Here is a 24,969-nt window from a genome sequence, read left to right as displayed (position 1 = left end):
AACTTAGAGAATACAACGTTAGCTTTTTTTTTTTTTTTTTTTATCACTATGACCTATAAGAACAACTTAGAGGAGAAAAAGTTTATTTTGGCTCATGGTTTCAGAAGTCTCAGTCCATACATGACCAACTCCTTTGCTCTGGGCCCAAAGTGAGGGACCACATCACAGGAAAGAGGCCCAACAGAGTAAAGAAGCAGAGAGACAGCATGGGGGTGGGGGGGCGGGTACAGGAAGTTGGTTGGCATTTTCAGAGGTCTGAGTCCATAGATGGCCAATTCCACTGTTCTGGGCCCAAGGTGAGGTAGCATATCATGGGGGAAGGGCCCAGTGAAAGGAAAGCTTCTTAGTCTGATGCAGGGTCAGTAAGCAGAGAGCAAAAGAGGGGGTAGGGGCCACAGGGAATATGCACCCTTCTGGGGCATGTCCCCATGACCCATCTCCTCCATCAGTGCCTCATCTGCCTATAGTTACTGCCCAGTCAATTCAGTCAAACTAGGATAGACAGATTAGGTCACAGCTCTCATAATCTAAACATTTCAGCTCAGAATATTGCATTATTAGCAGCATTTGGGAGACACCTCATATCCACATCATTCCGCAAAGTGACATTTAGCTATCAGGAAATATGTCTATGTAATCAGTTGCATAAATAAGTTAAAAGGAAAACCACATTTTACAAAGAAAAACTGAAAATACATTAGCTCCTATAGTCATTGCCAATAAAATCTTTATTAAAAAGAAAATTTCTTAAATATAACAAAGTCTATAAAAAAACTAAAAGCAAACATCTAAAATGGTGACAAACTAAAGATATTTAAATTAAAATTAGGGACTATGAAGAATTTTTGCTATAATATTACTAATTATTATTATTATTGAGGTTTTAGAAATGAAATATATAAAATATAAATGGCATAAATATTTGAAAAGAATGTATAGCTTTGTTTTTCTTTTACCTGATTATTTGATTATACCTCAACATTCCAAAAATCTCTAGGAAAAAAAAAAAGTAGAATTATTAGGAGAATTTTGATATGTGAAAGAAAATTGATAAATATTTTTTAAAAAGTAGTTTTTTTATATTCCAACAATAAGCATCTACATGTGAAAATGGAAAAGGTATTCTACTTATTATAGGAAACAAAAAAATTTCATATGGAAATAAAAACATTTACATAGAAAATGTCAGTTATTTGAAGGGAATAAAGCAAATTTAAATAAATAGAAACACTATCTTCTATAGGAAAATCTCAAATAAGAGTAATATTCTCACAATTACATGTTAATTCAATGTAGTTCCAGTGAACATTTGAAGAAACTTAGCTGAAAGTACATGAAAAAAATATTCACAATGGATAATCAATGCCTTAGAAAAGGTAATGAAGTTATGATATTAAAAATTGAAAGAATTGCTTATGAGAACATAATCTACATCCATCCAATCATGTGGTAATACTGCAGAAACAGATAAATATGTCAGAAAAATAAAGAATGCGGAATGAGGTACTTGACATAAGAAACATACATGGGGGAGGAATGCAGAAATAAGAAAAAGATGAATTCCCACAACATATTTCTTGAGGAAATGGTAATTGAATTATATATTCTATACTATATACAGAACAATTCCAGATATGTGAAAATCTCAAACGCACAAAATATTATAATGTAAAGAAACTGCCTTGCAGAAAATCTAATACCATATATGTACAATAAAGCTAGACTGAGATGTTACTGAGACTTCAGACACAGAAACAATTGTATCTAAATAACAAATATGTCAAAATTATAACATTTTTAAATGATAAGAATGTTAATATAGAAAACTTATGACAAATTATTAATTTGCTCTGAATGCAAAGGATTAACTTTAATAATAAATATAATATTATCCTTTTCTTGAGAAGGATTGAATGGATTCTCAAACTTTACCAGTTATCAATCAGAATAGAAAATACTGGAAAGTATTATAGGATCCAAAACCTGTGCCAACATCAAGAAAAGTTTACTTATATAAAATGTAGGAAGAAATATAAAGAGTTCTAAATTTTCTATTAAAAGTTAAATTATTTTGACTTCAACTCAGAAATTTCTCTCCTATGAAATTCTTTTTCATAGAAAGGTAAGCACCAAATTGATCAAACATTTATAAAAGTATTTTTATTTCATGTAAATCAGAAAGACACTGAGATTCCACCTCACTTCAGTTGGAATGGCAGTCATCCAGCATACAAGTAACCATAAATGCTGGTGAGGATCAGGAGGGGAAAGGAACTTTTGCACACTTTGGTACAAATGGAAATTACTATGGAAATTAGTATGGATGTTCCTCAAAAAACTAAAAATAAAACTATGATCCATCTTTATCACTCCTCTATCTCTCCTTTATTACTTCCAACAGAACTGAAGTCAGAATACTTCAGAGGTGCATGCATTCCTATGTTTATTGCAGCACAACTCACAATAGCCAAGTTATAGAATTAGCCCTAGCTGTCCATCAACAGATGAATGAACAAAGAAAATGTATACATATATATACATATGTATATATATACATGTATATATGTATACACACACACACACACACACACACAATGGAACTTATTCAGCCATGAAAAAGGATGAAATTATGTCATTTGCAAGAAACTGGAGACCATAATTTTGAATGCAATAAGTCAGAAAAATATTGAATGTTTTCTCTAATATGTGGAAACAAAGGGGGAAGAAACAGAAAAGGGGTGCTATGAAAACAGAAGGGAAAACATTAGCAAAGAGAAAGGAAATGGGCAGCAGAGGGCAGGGGGCCTGGGGAGTGAAACTGATCAGATATTGTTGCTAAGTATGTGTGAATATGCTGCAGTGAAACCCACCGTTCTGTTTAATTGATATGCATCAATCAAAAATAAGAGGTCTGTTTTGGACTCGCCTATGGTGACCAAGAACTGGAACTATCAATAATGGAACGGTGAATGAAAATGAATTGGGATACAGTCACAATATGGACAAGGAAGTCTTTGACAAATTAAAAAAAGAAAAAGAAGAAGAAGAAGAGGAAGAGGAAGAGGAGGAGGAGGGAGAAAGAAAAGAAAAAAGTGAGAAAAGCAAGCAAAGATATGTAAAGTTTATATGATTGATCTAATTTTCTCAAAAAACTGTACCCAAAATTATATACATGAATAAACCAGTATGTGCCTTGATAAAAACAGAATGACATATTAGCATGAGATGGAAACTCTATGGTACAGATGTAAAGGGAGAAGGAGTCACCTTTCAAAACAAAATGAAAAAACAAGAACAGGCTGTTTCATACAGTGCTTTCACATCACACCTGAGCTGGGGGTCACCATCCCACCCAATCAAATGGAGATAGCCTTATGCAAAAAGCCATGTATTTGTGTGCACATGTATAATGCAAAGTTCAAATTAATAGTCATGAAAGCATTAATGTTCCTCATCTTTCAACTAGGATTCTAGCTGGCCTCTGCTTTTTTTCTTTCTCTAATATTTAATTCTTTTGGAGCAATGTCAATTATTTTTCTCTTAAAGGAAACAAAAAATCAGTGCAGCTGGATGCGGTGGTTCTTGCCTGTAATCCCAGTGGCTCAGGAGGCTGAGGCAGGAGGATCTTGAGTTCAAAGCCAACCTCAACAAAGGCCCTAAACATCTCAGTGAGACCCTGACTCTAATAAAACACAAAATAGGGCTGAGGGTGCAACTACTCTGATTGGGGAATGGGAAAGAAATAGCTGCTCCTATTTAGCCCCCAATTTAACCCTGTCCTCTTAGTGTCCTCAGTGCACACTCAGTCCCACCTCCTGGTGCTGTGGACACTCTTATTCTGGGGTTCAAATTCCACACCTCTCCCTCATTCTTTGCAGTATCATTCACCTGAAAACTTTTGCCTTCATGGATGGTTGTTGGTACTCTTTGCCATTCTACATTGAGTGTTCTCATCCAGGAAGACAAACTCCCAGCTCATGATCCTTCTGTTGAAACCTGTAGACCATTCATGAACAAATATGGGACAATTACTTATGTCATTGGTCCCTAATTTAGTTTTGCAATTTTTGAGCTAAGGATCTAAATGATAAAGAGAAAATACTGATGATCATATTCATTTGGTGAAAATATGCAATTTTAGGTTAACCCCTATTGTTTAAGAACCATAATACTGGCAGGATAAATGACTCACATCCCCATGGCTGAACAAATAACCCTTCATTAAGTCTCAAGTGAGTAGTACCATGCAATCAAGGGCTGTGAAGAGTTTATTTTCTTAGCTCTTTTTGCTGTTGTTGCTTTATAGCACATTTGTGGCCAGTTTTATTGTTCAAAGCATCTTCATGAGATGCTATTTCAAATAAATTGATTGCAATATGGTTATTTAAGTTATCTAGCCATTAGATCTATTTTAAAATTTTGCACAGGGAACACTATTTTAGCAAAATTAAATAGAGAAAATTGTGGCAAAATATGCAGCAATAATTTATTTTGCAAAACAAAAAGCGTATAACTGCTCTCTAATTACTAGCCTTTGAGGCATTTACAGCTAAATTAAAATCATCATTAGCTGTTAAGTGTGTTTGCTTTGATTAGTTCCTGTTTTATGAGGTTTTAGGCAGAAGTAATTTCGTGGTATTGTTATTAATGAATTTAATGTTAAGTGGAAAAAAAACTTTTGTTATCTGACAGGCATCAACTCTAGAATGATCAGTTTATATTTTGTCAAAAATGTCAGAGATCTTCCTAATGTATTTGCCAGATATTGAAAGCAATTAATATATTCAAAAGAAAAGGTGTCTTCTAAAGCTAGTGTAATGGGAAAAAAAGAAAATTCCCACCTTCTTTCCTTAACTACTATAGCTCAATAATATAGTTACAAAGCGAAATGGCATGGACCTTGAGAACTTTCCTATTCAAAACCACGTTTCACCACCCTGCCAGCTTGGACAAGTAATTTAGCCAGTCTACACTTGTTGTCCTTCATCTATAAAAATGGAGTTATTAACCATATTTCCCAAAGGATAGTTTTAAGGATTAAGTAAAATAGAAGGTGTTAAGTAGTATAGTGTCAGCATGTGCTCTCCAAAAGAGTTAATCTCTCTTCCCTTTTCTTTCCACATGATTCAGTGTGTCTAAAGATATTAGGAAAATAATTCTGAGCACCTATTCAAAGATAAACTAAGGGATTTTTGTATATTCACGTTTTGTATATCGCACTTGAATTTTGGAGAAAGAAATCATATGAGTGCATGGAAGCTTCTTATTTTAAACAACAACTAAAACAAAGTGTATTTTAAACAACTTTTGTGTCACCAGGGAGGTAGTTCTTTGTAAATATTATCATTCATGACTTCTAAGGGCAATTGAACCCTGTTTCATTTGCCATGCAAATCAATGTTTTACTCAATATTCTCCAGGAGTCCAGATATTAAGGGCTAAATGGAGGCAGTTGAAATGGAAAGAAACAAACAAAAAAAGATATGTAAATAGATAGATAGATAGATAAATAGACAGACAGACAGACAGACAGATAGATAGAAGGGAACTGGTATTGGGGGGTAGAAAGTGGTCAGGAGGCAGTCAAGGCTGCAGTGTTCCATTTATATGGTTCCAACACCATCAAAATGGCTAGTTATACTTTATAAATGGAGTTTCTGTGAGTCCTTTATTTATCAAGGTGTTATAGTTTGGAACTGGAATATCCTCCAGAGGCTTGTGTGTTGAAGACTTTTTCTACAACAGCAACATTATTCAGAGGTTGGGATTTTGGCAGTTATTGGGAGATGAGGGCTCTAACCTCATCAATAGATTAAATCCATTGATGGATTCAGAGCTGAAAGATGGTAGGTGTAGGAACTGAAGGGAGTAAGCTCTGTACCCATGGGTATTCTATGTTCTCCCCAGCTCCTTCTTCTCCCTTCCTTTTCATTTCCCTCCCTCTCTTTACCCCTCTCTAGCTCTCCCTCCTGGATGCTGTGATCTGAGCATCTTTGCTCTACCACATGTTTTCCATCATAATGTTCTGCCTCAACACAAGCTCAGAGTCAATGGAGCCAAGTGAGCAAGAACTGAAATTTCTGAAACCATGGATAAAAAATTAAAAATGAATCTTTCCTCCTGTAAGTTGATCATCTAAGGTATTTTGTCACAGCAACAGACAGCTTATTAACACAAAAGGTTAATTAGAATGTTGATATCATAGTGGTCATTTATACTTTATGCTAAAAATATTTAGAGCATGAAAAATTGTCTCAGTCATTGTTTTGACATGAAGAAATTTAGGGATTTTTGTGTATAAGCAATGAAATAAAATATAGTTCTAAACATTCTTTTCCTTGGACTCATCTAACCTCTTTGAGAACTATGACATGCTTAATAATAAAAAATGGAAAATAATACCTACTTCCCATGGTTTAAATCCAAGAGAAAATAATGCACTATTTATGTTGTAGTTATTTTGACTTACTTATTGATGAAAAAGTTACATGTCCACAGAATGACTGGAAAGAGATTATAGGTAGAAATGTCTCAATATTTCATCATAAAAGATGAATTAATGTTCCTATTTAAAGCATGGATTAGGAAATAATGGTTCTGGCAAATTTCATAGGATCAACACTTGTTTGCAAACTGGCCCAGATAAAATTAATGACAGTTGGAAACCATTTTATAACCCTATTGGCATTCACTCTTATATGATATCACTGCCTTTTACATTAGAAATGCTGGAAAACACCCCTCCATCACAAAGTCTATTCATATTTTACATTAAGCTGTTTCTCATAAAGGTTTTCTTAAAAGTTTTTCATTTAGTTAGAAGAGCAAACACATTTAAGCTGTGGTAGGGACACATGATCAGTGTGAGTGTGGAAGGGTGGTGTTTGTGTAAAAATGTTACAAGGAGGATATACTACTAGAGTTCATTGACATGCTGCATAAGGAAGCTGGAGAGAGTTTGCCCACATCAAATTGAGTGTTGAAGTTGAGAAATTTCAAGCTATTAAACACTTGAGTCATAAAAGCAATTCTAAACAAAACAAAACAGAATTCAGACTACAGAGCAGCAGACCTATAATACTAGTTATCATTCTTCCGGAAATATTTAATAATAATAGTTTCTGAAAAGTTATAAATGTGTAGTATAAAATGTAAATATCACTGCAATTATTTACCATTTGATTAGTGAGTTCAGCATTTGCTAATTTGCAGTCTTTCAGTGGAGTACGAGGATTAGTCCAGTGATTCTTATATCAATTGATTATTATGATTATGACCCATTTTCATGATGGATCATAAAACTGAAATAAGATAGCAAAGAGACTCCAGATCAAAATAAAGTGAAAAGCAGTTGAACAATAGACTCGTAAGCAAAAAATAGTAACACCAACTGAGATCTAGCACCTCCAAGGAAGCAATCCCTTTCCCTGTTGTATGATATAAGGAGTATAACCAGATAGGCTTCACTATCCATCAAGGTCAAGTCTAGCCCACAGCTACTGGTTTCACTAACCATTACTCAATTCACACTTATGCATGCCTATCCAATTCACACTGTAAAAAATTGTTTTGCAGAAACAAAACAATGACTTTATTGACTAGTCTCCATTGATACTTATGTGTATGATTTGCTGGAATCAAGAAGATGGAATCTAACTATGCTAGGGTATTTCTTATAACTTTCTTGCAAAAATTATTTTAAAACATTAAATTTTGCTAATCTATGGGTAAACAGACTGGACATGAATAGAAAATATGACAAATGCAATACTGTAAATTAAATGACATCTTTGAAAATATAGAACTTTCTTTTGCCAGTTAATTAACAATAATATGCTTGATAGCTATAATTATGAGTATGAAAAATCTTAACATTTTGAATAAACTAAAGAAAAAACTCCTGAATTTTATGGATTATAATACTTCGTTGATATTCCAGCTAAGGTTTATGTTTGTTAACTCCGCAAGAGAATACTACACTGTGTAACGGTAGAAACTAAGGAAAATATACTCCAATTTCTTAGTTAATTCATTTAATTTTTTCCAATTTAATGTGGAAAACAATATCAACCACAAGAATTTCCTAGGCATAAAACAAGGACATCAGTTCTCCTATTAATTGTTCTAATTAATTGTTCTCTCATTAATTGTCACTGACATAAGTAAAGAATGAACAGAAATGACATTTTGTATCCTGGTAATATTGTATTTCTAAAATATAAGATAAAAATTAAAATAATGTAGAACTTAATAACAATAAATATATTTATACAATTTACCTCCTATAGCTCAATACTTTGGTACTTTTAATTTTTGCCTCAGAGCTATTTAGTTCTGGAAGGAAATTTCATCTTCAAAAACAACATATAAGAAATATATATATTAAGTATATATAAACATATATAAGAAATATATAAAAAATATATGTAAGTCTCTTAGCAGTATGTTATAAAGCAGAATTAGTCATGTAGATAACATATGATAGTAGCTATGTACACATATACACACACACATATGTATGTGTATATATGGAAATTTAGAAATAATTTTTGATGATGTGGAAGTACATAAAATATAAAACTATAATGCATCCTATAATTAAATTATATTTGTTGAATTAATAAGGGGACTTAGTCATGGTCAAATGACTATACTTTTGTTTAATTGGCATAAGAATCAAGATTCAGTGAGTAATTTTTATAATTAGAATTGTTTTAACCAACGTACTTTTCCTAGTTCTATATTTTGCCAATATAAACTATAAAGGCAAAACACTGTTGATTGTTAAGCAATAGTTTGCCTCATTTGTCTGACTCATTTTAAGATTCCATGTATTTAAAAAAATTTTTTGATTTACATGGCTTATATAATGGAAACAGAGAAACAGTTATTTTATGAATCATCTCATTCTATTTTCCCAGGAATGCTATAAGTTTGGTATCACTACCACCAACCTCATTTCAAAGTTAAGCAATTTATGATTCACAGAGGTTAAGTCAATTGTCAGTTTTATCAATAAGTTTTAGAAATGAGATTTAAATCATGTCACTTTTTTTAGATACAACACCTATCAATTGAAATTCTTGTCATGGTTGCCCTTCTAGCATTTATTTTTTTCACTTGATTTTATGACTTTTTAAAATATAGAAAACTATACAAATAATATAACAGACACTTATTTTTATTAACCAACTCTGATTTGATGGATAATGTCATTGTAATACAGATCCTATTTTTGTTGTTGTTGTTTCCTTTTTGGAAGAAAGTATAAGAAGTGGAGGTAAACGAAGCAGGAACAAGAAATACATTGTTAGGCTTCTCATTTCTTACCTTTTCGTCCTCACAGCTACAATCTGCCAGTTACTTACACCCTTATTCCTAAACTGTATCAACAAACTCATGTGCAATCTCCCTTGCTCCAGTCTGTCTTTGATCAAGCCTATTGCTTATACAACTGGTATGATAATGTTCTCCAAACACTGCATTCCTTCTGTCAGACTCCATTTCAAGATTAGACAGAGTCTCACTGCTATCTGTGTTATCAAAAATTTAGCACTCAAAGAGCCCTGTCACTTCTTTTTAACCTTTTTCCATTATGGACGCTTTCTTCCCCCATGTCCAGCAACCCTTATACCTTACAACCTCCCAGACTTCAGTTCTTTTTTGTTCTTTTTTCTTTTTTTATTTGGTTGTGGTTATAGCTTTGACCAAGTCCTGCTTTTAGTTTTCTTGCCACTTTTATTTAAAAGTAACCCTCTTCCAGGATTTACTGTCTACTTAACATTGCTTCTCATCTGGGTATAGTTCTAGCATTCATGGATTTAATTTATAAAAATACCATTAAACATTTCTCTTAGTTACCTTGTGGTTCAAGATGGTGACCTAAGAACATTCCTTTGTCTTTGGCTCTTAAAAAAACAAAACAAACAAACAAAAAAAATACCATTGAAATGAAAGTAAAGGCACACAAAAATGAATGGATCTACAATAGTCAGGAAATTGGACTGAAGGCCAACAATGGACTCCAGTTATTAATACAATTGTGTAAGACAAAAAGCAGATGTGTGTGGTGACAGATGAAATAAAGCAGAAATCACTGCAAGTCAGAACAAACAGAGAATCTATTTTAAAATCTATATCTGGGGCAATTTTACTGGAGGCTCTAGGAAGCACCTCCACACAGTCAGCAGATCCTCAACATGGGTCCCTACATCCCAGAGAGAAAATATATCAGCATAACCATTTTTCAACATCCACGAAGTGCCAGTACCCATAGAAGTAGCATGACTATGAACTTGAGGTTTGTAACATGAGAAAAATACTGGAGGGCCATCCTCTTAAGATACATGGGTCAAACTTCCCAGAACTAACCAGGGTTTTAGTGAATTTAATCAACCAAAGTGAGTTTTTTATTCTGATTTGAGATGCCCTGCTTTCCATTATATACTAAAGTAAAACATGACAATAGATACACTCACGTGCACACCCCCTAAAATCTTCAATTTTGTAGCTGTAAAACAGGAAAGACTTTTATGAACAAAGGGAAAAAAATCATAGAATGAGAAAAAGTTCTTCGAAACTCAAAATATGAATACTAGGAATTGAAAATATTATTATGGGCCAGGCATGGTGGTGTGCGCTTATAAGTCCCAGCAACTATGGAGGCTGAGGCAGGAGGATCACTTAAGTCTACAAGTTCAAGAAGAGCCTGGGCAACGTAGCAAGACTCCATCTCAAATATAAATGTTATTATGCCAGTGATCAGAGAAATGAATGAAGCTATCTCCTGGATTTTAAGCACAAAAATGCAGATTGAAATATAAAAGGCAATTGAGTGCTCTGAGGCAAATTGAGTGAAAATGGAATTGAGAAACATAAAAGAAATGAGATAAAGGATTTTAGATTGAAAGGCTGCTAGATAGCTAAACAGAATGAAAAACAAAATTCATTCTTGGAAGTATTTTTGTGAAATTTCACATCTGCAAACACAAAGAGAAGATTCTAAACACTCTCTGTAAAGAAAAAAGAAATCATGAAACAAAAGTTTTCATACAACAGAGTACTCAGATGAGCAGCAAGTTTTCTATTGACCACACTGGATGCCAGTAGGTAGTGGAGTAATGGTTCCATGGAACCAGAGCCAGTCCTGTGGCCCTGACTTGAGTAGTTTCTGTAGCTTATGAGACCCCATCTGGGGTTTATATTTATTAAGTTGACCAAAGGCATGAAGATCAAGGAGAAATCCCTCCAACCATACCAACCTTTAACTTCTCTACGTGTTACACCCTTGTGATTTTTAGGATTTGGAATAGCCCTCCATTCCTCAGTATTGATTTCCTTTATCCTGACAACTTTTTAAAAACTTAGCAATGCATCTTGGGGTCTTTTTCTTTCTGCATGCAGAGACTGACACAAATGCTCCTCGGCTCCCTCAGCAGTTTTAATTACATAATTCCCATTCTACATAATTAGTCCATTTCACTGATAGGGTGTAACCATTACCATAGTCACTTTCAGAATATTTTCATCCCCTCAAGAAGAAACACCACATGATTTAGTTAACATTTCCCATCCCCTAAGCAGACACTTATCTATTTCCTGTCTCATAGATTTTCCTGGTTGGGACTTCCGTATGAAAGGGATTATAGAATATGGAGACTTTTGTGATTAACTTACTTCACTAAGCATAATGTTTCCAAGGTTCATCCAAGTGAGAGCATGTATTAGCACTCATTTCTTTTTCATGACTACATTTTATTTCTAATCATCAGGTGAATGTTTAAATTACTTCTGCCTTTTGGCTATTATGAATAATGCTGCTTTATGCATTCATGTTCCAGCTTTTGTGTGGACATGTGTTTTCATTTCTTTAGGCTATGAAATTCCTGGGTCACAATGCAGCAACTCTATACTTAATAATGTGAAGAACTGCCAGACTGTTTTCCAAAGGGACTGCACCATGTCACTTTTATACCAACAGGGTCAGTGTGTCAGGGTCAGACTGACTCAAATGTTCCTGTTTCTCTACATCCTTATCAACATTTGTTACCTTTTTAAAAAATTTCCACTGTCTCTTTTCTCTTTATTTTTATACTGATGCATTACAATTATACCTAGAAGTGAGATTCTTTGTGAAATATTCACACATGCACATAACATCATCTGATCCATTTCATCCCCTTTCCCTCCTCTCCTCCCTCCCACAGGTGTCCTTCTATTTTCATGAGACCTTCCCTGCCTCTCTCCTTCAATTCTATCCATTCTAGTAGATGTGAAAGGCTGCCATTTTTATTCACATTTCCCTGATTATGAATTACATTGAGCATCTTTTCATGTGGTTATTGGTCATCTGTATGTCTTCCTTGGAGAAATGTCTATTATAATTCTTTGGCTTCCCCCCCGCCCATTTTTACAGAATTGAAATAGTTTATTACCATGTGATACATCATTTGCCCATTCTTAATTGTGGTTATTTATCTTTTTTATTATTTAGTTGTAAGAATTGATATTCAGACCTGGTATCTTTGGGTGGTCATTAGCCTACAACAGGATCCAATACTGAAGTATTTTTGCAATTCCCTCAATCCCACATCCTTTACTTTCCACATTCTTTGCTAGTGTGTATGACTGCACAATATTATCTTAGTCTTGCTTTCATAAGAAATTCTGTTAATCTATGATGTTCATGAAGGACATATCTTTAGACATTCTTGAGTCCACAAGTTACTATAGGCAGAAATGCTTAAATCTATTGATCCTTTCCCAAATCACATTTCAGCATGTAGTCCTGCATTTGTTGAACATATCAGCCTCAAAGTTAACTATCAATGCATAGTTATTCATTATTAGATGAGAAAATTTATACTAGTTGAATGATCACTGACATTTTCATTAATTGCCTTTAAAAATGTGTGTAAAGCTTATAGGCTGGACTCATGCATAATATATATCAGGTTAATTTCAAGAATGGATTATCAAAATCATTTCTTGGGGCCATCATCAGGATATTCTTGGATTTTATTATTTTAAGTGGTATTATTTTGTTTCTACCACAGTGCTAGCAGTTATTTATTTTGGGAGTAACTTTTCCCTCATACACACAGGTACATACACTCCAATATTAAATACCTAATATATGCATGTTGAGGATTACAGAATCAAAAAATAATTGAATATGGACTGTTTAGGTTTACTCTGGTACTCACTCTTATCTCTTGAATGATTTGCATTTGCACAGCAAATTCACAACCCAGGTAATTAAAATTTTTTAATGGAAAAAAAATACTAAATACTGTATGTTATGGGTCTTTAAATTTGCTCTCAAACAGTTCAAATCATAAATGTTAAATATATGCACCCTAAAGATACTAAATAATAATCTAGAATAGTGAGCATGAACACAGCCTTCCCTTCCATTGTTGAGAAACCACTGGTAAGTGGTGCTTTTCTAGGGGAGAGTAATCAAGATGGTGAAGGTGTCAAGGTCAAGAGTAATTGTTAAAGTCTATGGACAACATGATCCAGAGAGATTTAAAAAACTCTTCAAATAATAAAAGCATTTCCATGTGGGAATAAGATTTTAGCCTGTTAGTAGAACCACAGAGGATAAAACTAGTACAGACCACCCAATTTCCAGAGAATTCAGCTTAAGGAAGTACTTTCTAAGAATCAGAACTGACATTTTTGGGATGGGGTATCCTAATGGGCAGTAGGTTCTGTTGTCCTGAGTGTTTTCATGCTGAGGTGGATCAGTCTCTCTCACCAGATGATGGTAGTGGTACAGAGTTAGAACTGCTGATCCCTTCTAGATTTTCCTCAAACTGCAGATTCTTTTCTAAGATCACACATACTATAAAACATTTAGGGCTTAATTTAATAATTACCAGAGGGATGAATGTTATTCTTTGGTAATGACATTAAAATTTTACTGTAGCAAGAAATATTAGAATTTATAATCTAATCTCCTTGCCCTTTCTGACTGTAAGATGTTATTGGAAAGGGGGGAGTGGGGCAATTCTGCCATCTGTCATTTGAAGGAAGCAAAATTGAGCTGTAATTGTCTTAAAGTGTTTCTGCAAAATATAATTTTCTCATGATGTTCAGCATATAATTAAATTGATTTTTACAAAATATATAGTATGTTAGCAGTATCAACGAATGAAATGATGGCATAGTCTGACATTCAGTCTTACATAAAAATAAATACAAATTTTAAATTTTTAAGCTCTTTTAAAATATAATAAATAAAATTCACTCAAAATCAACTTAGACAAGTTTAAAATTTTATTCAAATTATGCATTTATATATAAGATAATCATTCATTATTTAACTTGTATTAAATATACAGGCTTTTATATCACTCATAAATGTAAAAGGGCTGGTGAATTATTTGCAGGGTTTTTGCATTTTAATATCTATAGAATAAATTATTTATAGATAATAATTATCTTTAAAAAGGTTTCCCTTAGAAAATAGACCATATGTATTATATTGGATACCCTTTCTCCAGAAACTAAGTTCCTCTTATTAGTTGATCTAAACTCATATGTGAAGGTTGATCTATATAAAGGAAATAATATAAATTTTTATATTCAAACTCATGGGTCAACACTCAGATTAACACTCTTAATGAAGTGCTAGACAGAACTGCAGAAGTTTGGCCTGTGGTTGCTAGTTGTTTTAGCCAACTTTTAGAGGAGGAAAAGTTTATTTGGATCATGGTTTCAGAGATTTAGTCCATGGTCAGCCAACTCTATAGCTCTGGACCAGAAGGTCATGGGGGAAGAAAGTAGTTCAGTTCATGACAACCAGGAAGCACAGAGAAAACTGCTCTCCAAGGACAAAATATAAATCCCAAGTTGTATTCCTAGTGCTCTCCTTCCTACAACCACTGCCCAGTTAATTCATATCACTGGATTAATCCACTGATTAGTTAAATCTTTCATAATCTAATCATTTCACCTCTGAAAATTCTTGCATTCTCTCACATATGAGTTTCAGAGAGACACCTCATATCTAAACCATAACACAAATAATATAGAAAGTATTATTACTAATATATTTTTTGAAGAATTTTTGCAGAAAGGGTCAATTGACTCTATCAGCTACCCAACAAGTTCAGTATATTTCAGCAAGATATTTAAGACATCAGAGATATGTCATAGTGGTTATTCTTTTTTATTTTGTTCAATAAAACTAAAAACAATAGTTCAGTTATTCAGTGCCAATTCTTGAGAGTTAACATCAGTATAGAAAAAAATTAAAATGTTTTCAACTATAATTCTTTTAGAAATTAAGCAAATCTCCCATCCCCAATTGTGGTATTGATTATTGACTGTAAAATGAAAGAAATAATACATTACATTTTTATACTTTACTCTTTATTTTTACTTAACTAGTATAAAAATTGCTGTAGGTTTGTGCATAGAATATGTAATACTTTATGATCTTTGTTCTCTAGAGTCTTATAAACTATTATGAAGAAAACCACAACTGATAATTCTGCTAATTTGTACTTAAGAGTTTGCAACTCCACATGGACTTTAAAAAAATTTTTAATCCATTCTTTCTCTTCTATTTCCTATTTTCTTTATATTTCCCATCTACCAATATTTTGTTTTGTTTCCTCGTGCCTTGCTTTTAAAGTTTTGTAGTTCAGGTATTGTTTTATAATGCTTATATCATCTGCATTTCACAAATAAATGGGTTAGCTCTGTTGCAACAAACTAAGACGTCACTCTCAGGAAGAGTTTTCATTCTAGGCATAGCTCACAGTCCCATCCATTGGTGGCTGCATCCATTGGTGGTTGCCCTTGGGTGAATATCCCCTACTGAAGGGCACCTGGATGGTAGAGCTGGCACAACACAAAGCATGACTGGGCTGCACCTAAATAGCACCATAGACATGGCAGGTGCCTGTGATATCTATCCAGCCTAGACCCAGAGTAATCAAGACTTCACGCCCTCTTCTGTATTCATCTAGTTCCCTTTCCTCTTCTCTGACCCATTTATCCTGCAAATACTTGCCAGTGTACCCCAGACACAAAATGCTTCTAGAATAAAATTGACACATCTGTGAAGATTGTTTGCTTTTAAGAATTTATTACTATCAATATTATTTGAACACTAAAATCATTTTGTTATTTTTTTATTCTTCTTTTCAATCCCAAAAACTTCACTGCAATTAATATAACTTTTCTCTAATTTTCTTTAAATTCTCTGATTCACTTCTGCACTTACATTTCTAATTTTCAGCCTCTGCGTCCAATAAATCTGAGTCCACACATATACTTTTCCCTCTGTCTCATCTCAGAAGTCTCCTTTATCCAAGAATATAATCTGTCTCCATCTTCTGTATCCCCAATCTCTCTCACACCCTTTCATCTTCCTCCATTGATTATGCTCATGCAACTTCTGCTTCCAGCTTCTTTGTTCCAACTGGCCCTGACCTCTGATATTAGTCTATCATATTTTTTTCTCCTCCTTGCCATATAGAAAACTGCATTAATGTCCTAGTCTAACCTTACTAACTAATAGTTTCCTAACTTTTCTGTAGTAAAAATTCATAATAATGTTTTGTCAGCATCTACTCTTTCACATTTTCTATTCAAATCCAGAGTTTTCCTCCAGCGTCTTATGTTACTTATTCTCTGCAGCATTCGTCACTGACTGCTTCTCTTTCACTCTTCTCTCCTGGATCTCACCCCCTCCCAGATTACTGTTTTCACAACTCATTGGAAATTCTTCATCCTCAACTTGTCGCTGACATGTAGTTATTCTCCAGTGTCCCACTCTCGGCCCATCTGATGTTACTCTCTAGCTCCTCCCTGGTTGATTCTGTTCCATACTATTAACAAGTTTGCAACAATATCTGAAATACTTACCTCTAGGCAAAACTTACCTGAAATCTAGACCTGAATGTCCAAGGCTCTATTAGGTAGCTCTATCTGAATTTCTTTTTTTTTTAATTTACTTTTATTATAAACAAATGGGATACATGTGAATTTCTTTCATTTAATTAAAACTCAGGAAACCTAAAATTTTTATCTCCACTATGACTCTAGTATGACTTTTTCTGGTTTCAACATTTCTTAGATACTTAACAGAAAACTCTATAATTTACACTTCTACAATGCTAAGTGTGTTCTTTCTCTTTATTTCCTCCATGGCAAGATAATTACTATGAGAAACATGAATTATCCTTTTCTGTCATTTTGAAATATTTAATAAATTCAAGAAAATTTAAATTCTATGAGGAAAAAGAAAAGTGAAATAACTTATTGAAAGATTAGATCTTTTAACAAGGGAAATAATTGGAAATATTATTGTTGACCCTATAAGATAGGTATCTCATTCTAGACAGAGGTGCCAAAAACATTCACTGGAGAAAAGATAGCCTATTCAAGAAATGGTGCTGAGAAAAATGAAAAGCCACATGTAACAAAATGAAATTAAAACTTTATCTCTCACTCTTCAGGAAACTCAACTCACTGTGGATCAAAGACTTAGGCACTAGAACAGAGACCATGTGACTACTAGAAGAAAAAGTAGATCCAAATCTTCACCATGGCAGCCTAGGCTCTGACTTCCTTAACAAGACCCTTAAAGCGCAAGAAGTTAAATCAAGCAAGGATCAATAAATGGGATAGACTCAAATTAAAAAGCTTCTTTTCATCAAAAGAAACAATCAATAATGTGAAGAGAGAGTCTAGAGATTGGAAGAAAATCTTTACCACGTGCACTTCAGATAAAACATTAATCTCTAGAATACATAAAGAACTCATAAAACTTAACACCAAGAAGAAAAGCCAAATAACCCAATCAATAAATGGACTAAGGAACTGAACAGACACTTCACAGAAGATATACAATTGATCAACAAATATATGAAAAACTGTTCAACATCTCTACCAATTAGAGAAATACAAATCAAAAGTACTCTAAGATTACATCTCACTCCAATCATAATGGCAATGATCAAGAATACAAGGAACAATAAATGTTGGTGATGATGTGGGGAAAAAGGTACACTCATACATTGCTGGTGGGAATGCAAAATGGTGCAACCATTATGGAAAGTAGTATGGAGATTCCTCAGAAAACTTGGAATGAAAACACCATTTGACTCAGTTATCCCACTCCTTGGCTTATACCCAAAGGACTTAAAAACAACATACTACAGTGATGCAGTCACATTAATGTTTATAGCAACTCAATTCACTATAGTTAAATATGGAACCAACCTAAGTGCCCTTCAACAGATGAATGGATAAAGAAAATGTGATATATATATCACATGATATATATACATATATATACATATATATTCCACATATATATATGGAATATTACTCAGTTTTAATGAAGAATGACATTCTGGCCTTTACTGGTAAATGGATAGAGTTAGAGAATATCATGCTAAGTGAAATAAGCCAAACCCCCAAAACCAAAGGCTGAATGTTTTCTCATATGCAGATGCTAATTCACGACAGGAGGGCAACTAGGGAAGAATAGAGTTACTTTATATTAGGTAGAGGGGAGTAAAGTGAAGGGAGGGGGTATGGGGGAATAATGATAGTAGAGTGAAAGAGACATTGTTACTTCATGTACATTTATGACTGCATGACTGATGTGTTCCTACAATATGTATAATCAGAAAAATGAAAGATTATACTCCATTTATTTATAATCTATCAAAACGTATAAATGCATTCTACTGTCTATGTACAGCAAATTAGAACAAATATAAAAATTTTAAAGGACAATTTAAATGGCATTGTATATAAAAGTGGAATGGACAACATAATGTTCATACTTTTGAAACTTTCTAAGAACACAAAGAAGTAAAAAATTAATTCTCAGAAAATATATTGAAAGACAAAAATAGAAGAAACTTCAGTTAGGTTATTTTGAACCAAAACAAATTAATGCAGAGAAGGACAAGATCTATGTATTTATATAGATACATTTAAGCATATTCATTTTTTAACTTTAAAGATGAAGATATATTTATCTTTGAGTACAAGTAGAAAACAATTAGGAAAATTTGAAGAAAAGTATGGGGGGTTATATATTTTTTCAACATGTAAAGGTAGATAATCCAATGGCAACTACTAACTATTTATTACAAAAACAGCAGATATTTACCAGCTACTTCTTTTGTTTACAGAACTATGCTATGTATTGATAGGCATTATTTTATTTAATACCCAAAAAACTTACAAGACATGGACATTATCAATTGTAAGTAAATTGGGTAGCATAGAGTTTAACAATATGTTATTGTGTTGTGGGGGTCCCAGTGGTGTATGCCTGTAATCACAGGGGCTCTGAAAGCTGAGGCAGGAAGATCACGAGTTCAAAACCAGCCTTAGCAACTTAGTAAGGCTGTAAACAACTCAGTGAGACCCTACCTCTAAATTATATATATATATATATATGGAGAAAGGGCAGGAGATGTGGCTCAAGACTGGCCCTCCTAGGTTCAATCATCTCTGGTACCAAAACAAAAAAATATTATCTTCAAACTACTAATGAAGAGAACAGGCTTTCTAAGTCTTGATGCCCAATAGTAGCACCATCCATCATACACTGATTTTCAATGTGTGATGCACAAAAGATCTGCATTGGAGTTATACAGACTCCTACCAGGAATCAGCATTTTAAGGAAATAATCGTGGTGATCCTTTTTGTTCATTTTATACCTAATGCTATATTTCCTGCATGCTAAGGCTTCCTTTATGCTACAGGAGAATACATTAAGCTATGCTCTAATGTATGAGAGAAATCATGATCCAAATATTGTCAATCAGGAGTAAAGTCATAATGAAGACATTATATAATTCCTCTGTTTAAAGTCCCATAAAGTGAATGACCTAAAAAATGTTTCATAAAAAATGTACTTATCTCAGCCACCAGAAAGATGAATCAAATAACCCAAAGTTGCGAAAATAGTTGTAAGAAAAATTTGTAGCTAGGGTAATTGTTTTTTGAATGTGGGAAAATTACTTAATCAGTCGATCTTCAGTTTTCTCATGTGTAAAATAGGAAAAAATAATGCCTCTTCTGTCATAAAGTTGGTCATGACATGTAAGTAAGATCGTAATATGCCTCGCATGGTAAGATACCCTCTGAAAATGAAAGGTTTATTTTAGAGTCTTACCTTTTAAAGTTTAAGTTGTAGGTATTACAAGCAAATATAAATTTCAAGGAGGTGAGTCAATGAGAGAAGAGTCATCTGTGCATAGCATTGTGAACCAGAATTAACAGCAGACTTGGAGTTTAGGCAGGAATGTTTGCATTGAGTTGTGCAATTGGTACTCAATTTTCTCTACACAAATATGTGTCTTGGGATGAAAGAGGGGCTGAATGTTAATTTAAATAGGAGGTCTCATTGATTCCACCGTGAAGCCTCCTCATGGGGATCCCCTTTAAAAACTTCCTCCCTAGTTTCACAGAAGATAGTCTCACAGAGATACACCAGGACTATGTATCTCTGTGGCCTGGAGGCAGTTAGACATAGCAGCAGCAGCAGCAGCAGCAGGAAAAGTTGACAATAGCCTAGAGTCTGGCTTCAAAGAGCAGTTAGTAGAGAGGAAGAGTAGATTACAGAATCCAGAGTACAAGTAGGATACTGCCTGGGGACTTCCTAAGTAGAGGTCAAGGTCCCACTGTTATACAGGTAGGGGTTAATGAGCTAGCAAATTAGGATATTAATATTAATGGAGCATCCTTAGTACCCACAGGCTAATGAAGTCTAGGGTCATTTGGGTTATATTAACATCAAACAAAGTGGAATTTTAGTCCAAAAGCATTTACCAGGATAAAGAGAGCAATTCTGCTGATTAAAGATGATAAAAATCTATAGTGATTGCCTGAGATGAATAATCTAATATCAAAATATATAAAGCTAAACAATATTATAAATATAAGGAGAAATTGACAAAATGCAATAACAGTGTTTCTCAGTCTTTGACAGATGAAGGAAAATCATTTAAATCATTTTAGGGAATCTTAATATAACTAATGAGATTATTATATAGATATTACATATATGTTAATATGTATGTATATGTGTATATATATGTGTATATATATGTGCGTGTATAAATACTACAAACTTCTTCCTTTTAGGAGATATTGGTCCTTAAAAAAATTATAGAATAAAATAGATTCTGATGAAGGCCATAGTTTATGAGGAAATGAATCACATATAAAATTAATGACAAAAGGATTAAAAACGTCCTAATTGTTTATAAAGTATCAAAAAGTCATAATAGTGAGAAAAGTACATATTAAAATCTTAACTGAAACATGTAGTAGTAGGCAAATATCCTTCTAGTTATTTAGGATTTAGATAATTAAAGAAAATATTTAGTCAACTTCATCATTATAAAGAGAATAATAAAATATTGATAGAGAAAGCAATTAGTACTGCTAAATATTGATTTAGAACAAATAAAGTAACTGATGAGAGAGTCCTGAAGTATCTTGTTGGAAAACAACAGAAAACTAAATAGATAAGGAAAATAGAAGATACAAAGAAAACAAATATATACAAAAATATGAATTAATGAGAGATTCTAAATAGTTGATAAATATGTAAAACATCTTAATAAAGGATAAAGTTTTCATGAAATGTGTGAACTGATATTAAAATGCATTATTTTAATTCTAAGAAATCTCCTAAGAAATCAAAATTATTACATCAAAGAATTCTCATTGCTAGGTGTGGTGGCATGTGGCTTTAATCCCAGTGACACAGGAGTCTGAGGCAGAAAAATCACAAGTTCAAGCCAACCTCATCAACTTGGTGAAACTATCTCAAAATAAAAATTAAAAAGGATTGGGTGTGTAGCTCAGTGAAAGAGCACCCCTGGGTGCAATCCTGCGTACCAAAAAATAAATAAAAATCTTATTAAAAATGCTGAACTAAAATTGCTTTCCTAATTCTCTAGTATAGTTCTAGTGTGTATGTAGACATATCTATAAACCTATAAATATTTATAATTCCAATTTATTTTTCACTATTAGAACTTTCAGGATAATGCTAAAACGATAAGTAAAGAATAACTCCATTTTTAAAAATACATGCAAAAATAAAGTAGAAAACTAAAATCATCTCCATATTAAAAAAATGAATAATAAGTCAAGATTAAGTAGAGATTATGATGAATTGAGAGGACATTCTATTAAGAAATCTACTAATGTAATCAGTTCAATAGTTTCACATAGTAAACTATCTACTTAGAATATTACACTTCCTTAACATATTAACTAATATTTTTGATTTAACAGTCTATTATAGAATTAAACCTAGAGATAGTTCATTAAAGTCAGAATAAGGTAACATTTGATACTCTGTCTTTAAAATAATTTGAAAAGTATATTACAAAAGATATGACAATGTAAAAATGAAAAATGTGACATAAGTCAAAAAAATCAGAAGAAAAATATATATGACTGAAGTTTTTCCAAGTGAATATAAATAGCATTTAGAAAACAAAATACAGTTGATTATTTAAATAAACAGGCAAATGCTAAGAACAAGCAACTCAAGAGTAATGCAAATATTCATAGACTATGAAAGAATATTTAACCTAACTAGAGATTTAAAAAATAGACAAATATAATCAGTAGTTACATTTTTTTGAAGTTATCTTGGTGAGAAAATTTTAATAAAAAGCAAATCGAAACATGTGAGCTTGGAGTTACTTTCTCCTACAGCCCAGTAATCTCATTTCTAGGAATTTCCTCTCAGGGAAAACTCAGGAATATCAGCAAAGATTTATCAAGAATGACTTCCTTAATTACCCAATTACTTAACAAGATATTGAACTTGCATGTGATACATGAGGTAGAAGTCAATTCGATGGGCAAAAAATTTTTTTAATCTTCAGTTCCTTTTAACTATAGCTTATTATTTTTACTGAGCTCAAAACTTTCCCAAATTGGTCTTCCAAGTCCATCTTCAAATGCAAATGGCACTGGCACCACAGTCCTCTAATGACCCCCTTCAGAGGGCACTCTCTACAGTGTTGGGGGCTAGTGGTCCTGTGAAGCATTGTATACTTAAGAACAGATGCTATTTACTGAGTAATTACTGGAACATTGTTCTAAGTGTCATTTTTCTTTTGTTGGGGGCTATTGGGCATTGATTACAAGAGTGTTCAACCTCTGAGTTACACCCCCAGCATCCTTTTTATTTTTTTTATTTTGAGACAGGCCTCTTTAGAGGCTGGCCTTAGCAATCTTCCTGCCTCAGCATCCAGAGTAGCTGGGATTACTGATGTACTCTATAATGCCTTTCGTGGATTATATTATTTAATACTTAAATACAACCCTATAAGGCAGGTATTTCTATTATCTTTTTTTTTTTTAAGATGGGAAAACTAAGACCTAGACAAGTCAATAACTGGCTCCATATCACCCACCTGGTTGCCACTACACAGCCGATTCCTGCAGCATTGTAAATGCTATCAGTATTTGCATACATAGTTTATCAAAAGATTAAAACTTTTCCTAGGTCAATGCTCCCAGTGGTGTTCTAAATGTAACTTAGAGTCCCCAGGGAAACTCTTCCTAATCTTTTCCTGTATAGTATTCAAACACATGCTCTGAGTCAGGAGGGTGAAAAGGAAATAGGAATCTATGAAGACAGAGCAAAGAAAACAAAATTGAGCCACAAAGGGAGAGGTCTAAGGACAGAGGTGTGAAAGAAACAAGAGAAGGTCTACTCAAAACTGTGGGGAAAGTGTTGAAAATAATTTCACTCTTCCCAGGCCTCTAAGGAGGAGGTAAGGAAGTGTTAAGTTTTCTGCTTTTACATTTTAGGTCTCTATAAATGTTTTCAATACCCATAGGTTACACTAGAGTGGAAAGAGTTTTCTCAGTGTTCTTGGATGTAAGGGAATTTAGATTGACCTCTGAGAACTAAACTTCTTAAATTACCATAAAATGTATGAGGAAAGAGATGTACAAATTCATAGTAAAGAACCTGATTTTGCCAAACCAGCAAGATTTTGCAGTCATATAACACAAAGAGCATTTCTTAGATCATGAGCTCTATAAAATCTCCTTCAGAGGTGAACTAAAGTTTTCCCTGTCCACATTTTGGGGATTCCCAGGGCACTTTAGTGTACAAAAGGCTCTGAAGAGTCCTAGAGGATTTTACACATTTGATCCAGTGGGTTTATTTTTATCTTTTTTAATTTTTTCTTTTTAGTTATTCATGACAGTAGAATGCATTTTGACATATCATACTTATATGGACTATAACTTCCCATTCTTGTGGTTGTCCATGATGTGCAGTTACACTGGTCACGTATTCATATATGAACATAGGAAAGTTATGTCCAATTTATTCTTCTGTCTTTCCCATTCCCATCCCTCCTCCCTTCCTCCCATTCCCCCATGTCCAATTTGGTGAACCTCCACTCCCTCTACCCCGACCACCTACTGTGAGTCAGCATCTGCATATCCGAGAGAACATTCAGCCTTTGGTTTTGGGGATTGGCTTATTTCACTTAACATGATAGCCTCCATTTCTGTCTATTTATTGGCAAATGCTATAATTCCATTCTTCTTTATGGCTGTGTAATATTCCATTGTATATACATATCTTTTTTAAATCTATCTGTCTATTGAAGGATGCCTAGGTTGGTTCCATAGCTATTATGAATCGAGCTGCTATGAACATTGATGTGACTATGACACTATACCATGCTGATTTTAAGTCCTTTGGGTATATGCAGAGGAGTGGGATAACTGGTTCGAATGGTGGTTCCATTGCACATTTTCTGAGGAATCTCCATACTGTTTTCCATAGTAGTTGCACCAATTTGCGGTCTCATCAGCAATGTATGAGTACATTTTCCCCCACATTCTAGCCATCGTGTATTGTTACTTGTATTCTTAATAATTGCCATTCTGACTGGAGTCAGTATAGTTTTTTTTTTTCTTTTTTTTTT

This window comes from Sciurus carolinensis, chromosome 1 (genome assembly GCF_902686445.1).
Source record: "Sciurus carolinensis chromosome 1, mSciCar1.2, whole genome shotgun sequence".
NCBI lineage: Eukaryota > Metazoa > Chordata > Mammalia > Rodentia > Sciuridae > Sciurus > Sciurus carolinensis.
This window is presented reverse-complemented; position numbering follows the sequence as displayed.